General features: G+C 47.2%; 2 non-coding genes across 2 annotated transcripts; both read left to right on the top strand.

The window, feature by feature from the left end:
• The first annotated feature begins 1,444 nt into the window (after positions 1-1,444).
• Positions 1,445-1,635, top strand: LOC140479211 (U2 spliceosomal RNA). Its single transcript, XR_011960992.1, has one exon. It is a non-coding gene; the product is annotated as a U2 spliceosomal RNA (small nuclear RNA).
• A 3,434-nt stretch (positions 1,636-5,069) lies between these two features.
• Positions 5,070-5,262, top strand: LOC140479217 (U2 spliceosomal RNA). Its single transcript, XR_011960997.1, has one exon. It is a non-coding gene; the product is annotated as a U2 spliceosomal RNA (small nuclear RNA).
• The last annotated feature ends 3,301 nt before the right edge of the window (positions 5,263-8,563 follow it).

Here is an 8,563-nt window from a genome sequence, read left to right as displayed (position 1 = left end):
GTTTCTGAGTGTCTCAATATAGCGATAGGAGGTATATTTAGTAAGTTTGCAAATTACACCAAAATTGGAGGTGTCCTTCGAAGTGGAAGTAATTGTCGGTTTGGAAGGTGTTGTCGAAGGATTTTGGGGAAACGTTTGCAGTGCACCTTGATTCAACTCAGCATCGGTGGTGGATGGAGTGGATGTTTGTAAGGCGGGTACAATTACAACACTTGAAAAGCATCTGGATGGGTATATGAATAGGAAGGATTCAGATGCTGATAACTGGGACTAGGTTTATTCAAGTTATCTGATGGATGCCAGCCACTTAAACAAAGTGTCTATTTCCGTGCTGTACAACTCCACGACTCTGTGAATCTTGATTTGCAATTCTAATGTAGCAAATTGCAATTCGAGTATTTGGAGTCAAAGCCAAATCACTTGTTGCTGATTCACTCGATCGAACTTCAGGTCCACCATGGTTCTGTTAATTTCAATTGACGGGGTTGGCAGAGTTTAATGGTTTGGAGATCAGAGTTGACATAATACAAGATGGATGGATTAGTCTAAGGATTTCCGTTCAGAACAGTCGCCTAATATTTCCAGGCAGTGATAGTACTCGATCAGAATTAGAACCCGTTTCAATTGTTTACCTTGATTTGCCTTGTGGAGAGGCAGGAATTGTTACCATTAACAGCTCAGTTTGTTTATACCAGAGAATGGAACAGCACAAACTCCAGGCAATTGCATATATCAAGTTAAAAATCACACAACACCAGGTTATAGTCCAACAGAATTAAACCTGTTGGACTATAACCTGGTGTTGTGTGATTTTTAACTTTGTACACCCCAGTCCGACACCAGCATCTCCAAATCATGGCATAGATATATGATGGCGGGGAGTTGAGGTTAATTATTTTTGAACGAATGTCACATTTCATCAAGGTAAGTAGGTAAATCCCTACCATCTTCATTCAGTAGTTACTATTGGCTGTGCACTGCCTGAGGGGCCACTGGAGCCGGATTCAATCATCGGGAAAAGCATGGTGAGTGGGACTAGGGAAGGAGCCCATACACAGTGACAGCTGATGCAGACAATGAGAGGCTGCAGTACATCCCTCTGTGCTGCACCATTCCCTGTGTCCAGCTCTGTTCCAGTGGGTTGCTGCAATCTCATTGATACTCTGTCAGAGACACACTACCGGCTTGTTCGTGACATACACTCGGCCCCAGCGTAGCTGATTGGTACATTGCTGGTCATCTACATTCACTATCAAACAGTTTCATAGAAAAGATTAAATGAATTCACCTGGACAAACGGATCGTTTACTCTGGTCAGAAGATCTGGAAATGACTAGGCAGCAATGAAACTGTCAGCCGTGAGCTATAGGTCTTTGTTCACAGTCAGGCTGATTGTAAATGTAGGAAGCGGCTGGGTCCTAAGGTAGTCAGGCAGACGGCAAGTATCGCTTCTCGGCCTTTTGGCTAAGATCATGTGTAGTTCTGTTCTTGTCAGTTTTAATATCTGATAAGTCCCTGATTTAGGGACTGAATATTAATCTGATTTTTGCAGGACGAAGTTGTGTCAGGAGCTTGCTCCGATAACTTCACGCATCATCCCAGTATTGCAGTGTTTCTGGGAATGGTGTACGTCCCCATTAAAAAAGGCGAACAGTAGATTTTTTTTAAATGTTGTATTCTTTATGACCCGAATACGGAAAGCTTTCGGTTAATCAAGTCAGACTTGCCCTCGTGCAAATCAGCTTGTTCTACCATCCGATTCGTTTGAGTCTTTCTGCGTGTTATGTTCAGACGTCAAATACAGAAACGCTCCCGTGAGACTAATCAACGTGTACGCCCCAGTGGGTAAGAGTGAACGGTTGGCCGTCCTGCAACAGCTTCCACTGCTGCTGGCTACGTCCAGGCCGGTCATTCTGGCCGGAGACTTCAACTGCATCATTGATGCTGATGGACGATCCGGCGGGGGGGACAGTAAACCGGACGCTACGTCCAGGGCCCTGATGGAAACGGTCAAAGACGCCAAGCTGCACGACGTCTTCAGCGCCCCTGCAGACGGAGCGCAGCGTAGATACACCTGATCACGGGCAGACGGGTCTATCCGCTCAAGGATAGATTACCTGTTTGTGTCCCGAACGCTCTCGGTCAGATCCACCGACGTCAAGCCGGTGTTCTTCTCTGACCACTGCCTCCTGCTGGCCGACTGTCACCTACAGGACGAACAGCGGGCGGGCAAGGGAACGTGGAAACTGAACACTAAGCTGTTGACCCCGGGAAACATCGAAGAGCTCAAGAGGGATTACGCAGGTTGGAGAACCGTGAAGCCCCTCTTTGAGTCTCCAGCGGACTGGTGGGAAACGGTAAAAGGGAACATCAAGAGGTTCTTTATCCTCAAAGGTGTCCAGGAGGCGAGAGAGAGGCGGGGAAAACTGTCCCAGCTCCAGGAAAGTATGCAGAACCTGCTCCTGCTGCAGACGATGGGGGTCGATGTCACGGAGGACCTCAAGGAGGTGAAGGGCCAGCAAGCCTCGCTCTTTGCCTCGGAGGCCTCCAGGATAATCTTCCGGTCCAGGGTCCGCTCGGTGGAGCAGGACGAGACGTGCTCACGTTTCTTCTTCCAGAAGGTGCACAAAGAGAGCTCCGTGCTCAGCAGCCTGAAGAAAGAAGATGGCTCGGTAACGTCATCTCAGGCTGACGTCATGAGGATCAGCAAATCCTTCTACGCCAGCCTGTCTGACTCGAAGCCAACCGACAGCGCGGCCTCCCAGTCGTTCCTGTCCTCTATCATGGAGGTCCTAGATGACGGAACACGAGAGAGGCTGGACCAGCCGCTATCTCTGGATGAACTGACCAAGGCCCTCGAGTCCTTCGAAAAGAATAAAACTCCCGGAAGCGACGGCTTACCGGTCGAGGTTTATTCCGCTCTTTGGGACTTGATCGGCCAGGACCTGCTGGAGGTGTATGTCAGTATGCTTCGGGCAGGTACCATGAGTGAATCCATGAGGAAAGGCATCATCACCCTCGTCTACAAGCGGAAGGGGGAGAGGGAGGAAATTAGAAATTGGAGACCGATCTCACTGTTAAATGCAGACTACAAAATCTTGTCAAAGGTCATCGCCAACCGGGTCAGGTCTGCTCTGGGATCGGTGATCCACCCGGACCAAACCTGTGCTGTACTGGGCAGGAAGATCTCTGAGAGTCTCGCACTCCTCAGGGATACGATCGCCTACGTGCAGGACAGGGGGGTGGACACCTGCCTCATCAGCCTGGACCAGGAGAAAGCCTTTGACAGGATATTGCATACATATATGAGGGATGTCCTCTCCAAAATGGGCTTTGGGGAGGGAATCGGAAATTGGATCAGACTGCTCTACACCAACATTGTCAGTGCAGTCTCAATCAATGGGTGGGAATCAGATAGCTTCCCTGTATGATCTGGAGTCAGGCAGGGATGCCCCCTCTCACCCGCCTTGTTTGTGTGTTGCATAGAGCCATTTGCTGAATCCATCAGGAAGGATGCGAGCCTGAGAGGGGTGACTATTCCTGGCAGTGGGGGCCTGCAGGTTAAGGCCTCCCTGTACATGGATGACGTCGCTGTTTTCTGCTCGGATCCGCTGTCCGTGCACGGACTCGTGTGCATCTGCGACCAGTTCGAACGGGCCTCGGGGGCCAAGGTAAACCAAGGCAAGAGCGAGGCCATGCTCTTCGGGAACTGGGCCGACCAATCCTCTATCCCCTTCACCGTCAGGACTGACCACCTGAAGGTGCTGAGTATTTGGTTCGGGTGGGCTGGGGCGTGCGCCAAGACCTGGGAGGAGCGGATTAGGAAGATGAGACAGAAACTAGGCAGATGGGGGCAACGGTCGCTCTCCATCGCGGGAAAAAACCTGGTCATCAGGTGTGAGGTACTCTCAGTATTGCTATATGTGGCACAGGTCTGGCCTATCCCCAGGACCTGTGCCGCCGCAGTCACCCGGGCCATCTTCCAATTCATTTGGAGATCAAAGATGGACCGGGTCCGAAGAGACTCTATGTACAAAGACCGGTGCAATGGGGGAAAAAACACGCCCAATGCCACCCTCACCCTGATGGCCACCTTTGTGTGTTGCTGCATCAAGCTGTGCGTGGACCCCCGGTACGCAAACACCAAGTGTCACTACATACTGAGGTTCTACCTGTCCCCGGTGTTGCGAAGGATGGGCCTGGCCTCGCTGCCGCAGAACGCTCCGAGTAGTTGGACCGTTCCGTATCACCTGTCCTTCGTGGAGAAATTTATGAGGAAAAACACCTTTGACCACAAGTCCATCAGGAAGTGGTCAGCACGTAGCGTCCTTGAGACCCTTCGGGAAAAGGAGAGGGCGGATCCTGTCGAGCGGTTCCCTGAGCAGACTGTCAAAGCCATTTGGCAGAATGCCTCATCGCCAGAACTTTCCAACAAACACCAAGACGTGGCTTGGCTGGTGGTGAGAAGGGCTCTGCCTGTGAGATCCTTTATGCACGCCCGGACTCTCTGCCGCACCGCACGCTGCCCTCGAAGTGGCTGCGGGGGGGACGAGACTGTCACACACCTCCTTCTGGAATGTGCCTATGCAGAGGAAGTCTGGAGAGGAATGCAGTGGTGCTTGTCGAGGTTCGTCCCGAGCAGTGCCGTGACGCGGGACTCCGTGCTCTACGGCCTGTTCCCCGGGACTCACACCGAGACGAACATTAACTGCGCCTGGAGGATCATCAACTCGGTGAAGGACGCTCTCTGGGCGGTCCGAAACCTGTTGATCTTCCAGCTGAAGGAGTTGACCCCGACCGAGTGTTGCAGACTGGCACATTCCAAGGTCCAAGACTACGTGTTGAGGGACGCGCTGAAGCTTGGGGCAGCTGCCGCCAAGGCGCGGTGGGGAAAGACCACCGTGTAAGATCGGCCTGCCTGAAGAAGAACAGGGGGCCCATGCGAACGTTTTTTTGGGCTCTGCTGATGCCTCAGCTAAATACATGTATCTGTACAAGATTGAAAAATGCACAGGATTGTAAATGCGAATGACAATGATAAAGTCGAATCTGTGTTTGTAAATATGGACATATGTATGGCATGATCAAATGTACAGACCATAAAAAAATCTGTTCTTGTCAGTTTTAATACCTGATAAGTCCCTGATTTAGGGACTGAATATTAATCTGATTTTTGCAGGATGAAGTTGTGTCAGGAGCTTGCTCCGATAACTTCACACATCATCCCAGTATTGCAGTGTTTCTGGGAATGGTGCACGTCCCCATTAAAAAAGGCGAACAGTAGATTTTTTTTTAATGTTGTATTCTTTATGATCCGAATACGGAAAGCTTTCGGTTAGTCAAGTCAGACTTGCCTTCGTGCCAATCAGCTTGTTCTACCATCCGATTCGTTTGAGTCTTTCTGCGTGTTATGTTCAGCACTCACTGTTAATGTTGTCACTTCATCCCTGGTACATGCTGCCCCTTCCCACCAACTCCAATTCCCAACAACAAAAGTTTTACAAAGTTGCCCACCAGCTCTACCTAATGGCAAACTGCATTTCAGAAAACAAAACATGTAGCTATTGAAGTAATCAACAGTTCGGATTTTGATGATGATGAGAGTAACTTTGATGTATTAAATGAGAGATTTTAAGAACAACGTGAAGCAAAGATCTGATGTATTTAAGGCACAGAGTCAGAGAGATGTGCAGCACAGAAACAGATCCTTCAGCCCAACTCGTCCATGGCAACCAGATATCCTAACCTAATTTCGTCCCATTTGCCAGCATTGGTCCATATCCTTCTAAATGCTTCCTGTTCATATATCCCAGATGCCCTTTAAAAGCTGTAATTTAGTTTAATTTAATTTAAATGCCTCCACCACTTCCTCTGGCATCTCATTCTATACATGCACCACCCTCTGCATGAAAACGTTGCCCCTTACATCCCGTTGATTTTTTTTTTGCCCTCTCATGCTGAACCTGTGCCCTCTCGTTCTGGACCCCCCACCGCAGGGAAAAGAACTGCTGACCTCTACATTGTACAGAGCGACTGCTGCTCTCTATATGATACACAGGGACAGCTGTTGTCCATATTATACACAGGTACAGCTGTTCTCTATATTATACACATGCACTGGTAATAGACAGAGGGATTGCTATCCTCTATATTATACATAGGGTCTCATGTTCTCTATATTAGACACAGGGATTCATGTTCTCTGCATTATACAATGTGACTGCTGTTCTCTGTTTTCACAGGGACGGTTGTTCTCTATGCTATACCCTGCTATTCTCAGGAACTATAGACCGGTGAGCCTGACATCAGTTGTGGGCAAGTTATTGGAGGGATCCTGAGGGATAGGATTTTCACACATCTGGTTAAGCAAGGGCTGGTTAGGGATAGTCAATGTGGCTTTGTGCATGGAAAATCATGTCTCACAAGCTGGATTGAGTATTTTGAAGAATCACCAAAGAGGATTGATGAAGGCTTTGACAAGCTCCCTCATGGTGGCCTGGTTAGCAAAATTAGGTCACATGGAATACAGGGAAATCTAGCCATTTTGATACACAACTGGCTTGAAAGTAGAAGACAGATGGTGGTGGTGGTGGTGGAGGCTTGTTTTACAGACTGAAGCCCCGTGACCATTGGGGTGCCACAGGGATTGGTGCTGGGTTCACTGCTTTTTGTCATTTATATAAATTATATGGATGTGAGCAAAAGAGGTATATTTATTAATTTGCAGATGACACCAAGATTGGAGGTGGAGTGGACAGCGATGAAGGTTACCTCAGAGTATAACAGGATCTTGATCAGATGGGCTGATGAGCTGAGCAGTGGCAAATGAAGTTTAATTTAGGTAAATAAAACGTACTGCACTTTAGAAAGGAAAATCAGGACTGGGTTTATACACTTAATGGTAAGGTCCTGGGGAGTGTCCAATGAGACCTTGGGACACGGTTCATAGTTCCTTGAAAGGGGAGTCACAGATGGATATGTTAGTGAAGAAGGTATTTAGTATGTTTTCCCTTATGGGACAGAGCATTGAATATGGGAGTTGGGAGGTCATATTGCAGCTGTGCAGCACATTGGTTGGGCTACTTTTGGATTATTGTGTTGCATATCAGGCTTTCTTTCTCTTCAAAGCATGTTATGAAACTTGAAAGGGTTAGAAAATACATGGGAACAAATGTTCTCTGCAATATGCACATGATCTGCTCTTCTCTATAATACAGACAGGGACAGCTACTCTCTGTAATACACACGGGGACTTCTGTTTCATATACTCAGCAATTACTGTTTAGTATAGCATACACAGGGACTGCTGTTCACTGCAGTTTAGAGAATAAGTGCTATTCTGTATAATCTAATATTGCAGGTCAAGCGATGACCCAGTGATGTTATCGTTGGACTGCTAATCCAGAGACCCAAGTAATGTGCTGGGGACCCAGATTCAAATCCTGCCATGGCAGATGATAGAATTTGAATTTCAGAAAAATCTGCAAGTATGAGAGTAATCATGGTCATGAATCCATCGCTGATTGTTTGAAGAACCCAACTTGTTCTGGAATGGCTTTTAGGGAAGGAAATTGCCATCCTTACCTAGTCTGGTCTCCATGTTTTTCCAGACCCACAGCAATGTGGTGGAATCTGAACTGCTCTTTGCACCATTAGGGATGGCCAATAAATGCTGTCTGAGACAACAACACCCTCATCCCATAAATGAATAAAAAAGATAACATTTAACAAACTGGAACAGAAACCACCAAACCACCATCTTCTGCACTGTAACGTGACATTGATTACTATTTGAGGTCCTGTGGGGTGTAAATTGTGGAATTTATAATTGATAATTTTGTTCAAAAAGTGTGGAGCTGGACAAACACAGCCAGTGGGGCAGCATCTGAAGAGGAGAAGAGTCGATGTCTCCAACATAAGCTCTTCCTCAAGACAATCTGTTCCTTTTCCAGCACCACACTTTTTGACACTGATCTCCAGCCTCTGCAGTCCTCACTTTCTCCCAGCATAAATTTTGTTGTTGTAGTTTCTTTCTGTGTCTCTGAACTTCACAGTATTCCTGTAATTGTGGTGATTTCTTAAAAGAACAGGTTTCAAAGCTGGGCTGCAGAATGAATGGGTTTTGTGCACTTATGAATGTTTATTAAAGCTAAGCTGTTATGTCTCAAAGTCAAACAAACTTGAACTTTTAGAAAGAGATTCACTTAACTCACCAAATTTCTAGCCACTCTGTTTAAGGTGAATTTCTAAGGCAACAAAAAGTGATCAACCTTATCCCAAACTGTAATCCCAGTGTTTCAAGCAAACTATATCAGTAATATTGCTCACATACAGGTGGCAACCAGTTCTATTGTTTCGAAAACATTGCAAAAGGAGTTGAAATGTGAAAGGTGATGCTGATTGGCTAGCTCATCATTACAATGGCATTGCAGCAAAAACAGGAAGCCGTCAATCTTAATTCTCAGACCCGATAGGTGGACTCTGATTGGTCGGGGTGTCAGCATGGGGATACAGCAGTGGTTGGTTGTCTCCATGATGCTTTTCTTATCGAATAAGTGCAATG

This window comes from Chiloscyllium punctatum, chromosome 6 (assembly GCF_047496795.1).
Source record: "Chiloscyllium punctatum isolate Juve2018m chromosome 6, sChiPun1.3, whole genome shotgun sequence".
Taxonomy (NCBI): domain Eukaryota; kingdom Metazoa; phylum Chordata; class Chondrichthyes; order Orectolobiformes; family Hemiscylliidae; genus Chiloscyllium; species Chiloscyllium punctatum.
The sequence above is the reverse complement of the archived record's forward strand: the minus strand, read 5'-3'. Positions and strand labels throughout refer to the sequence as shown.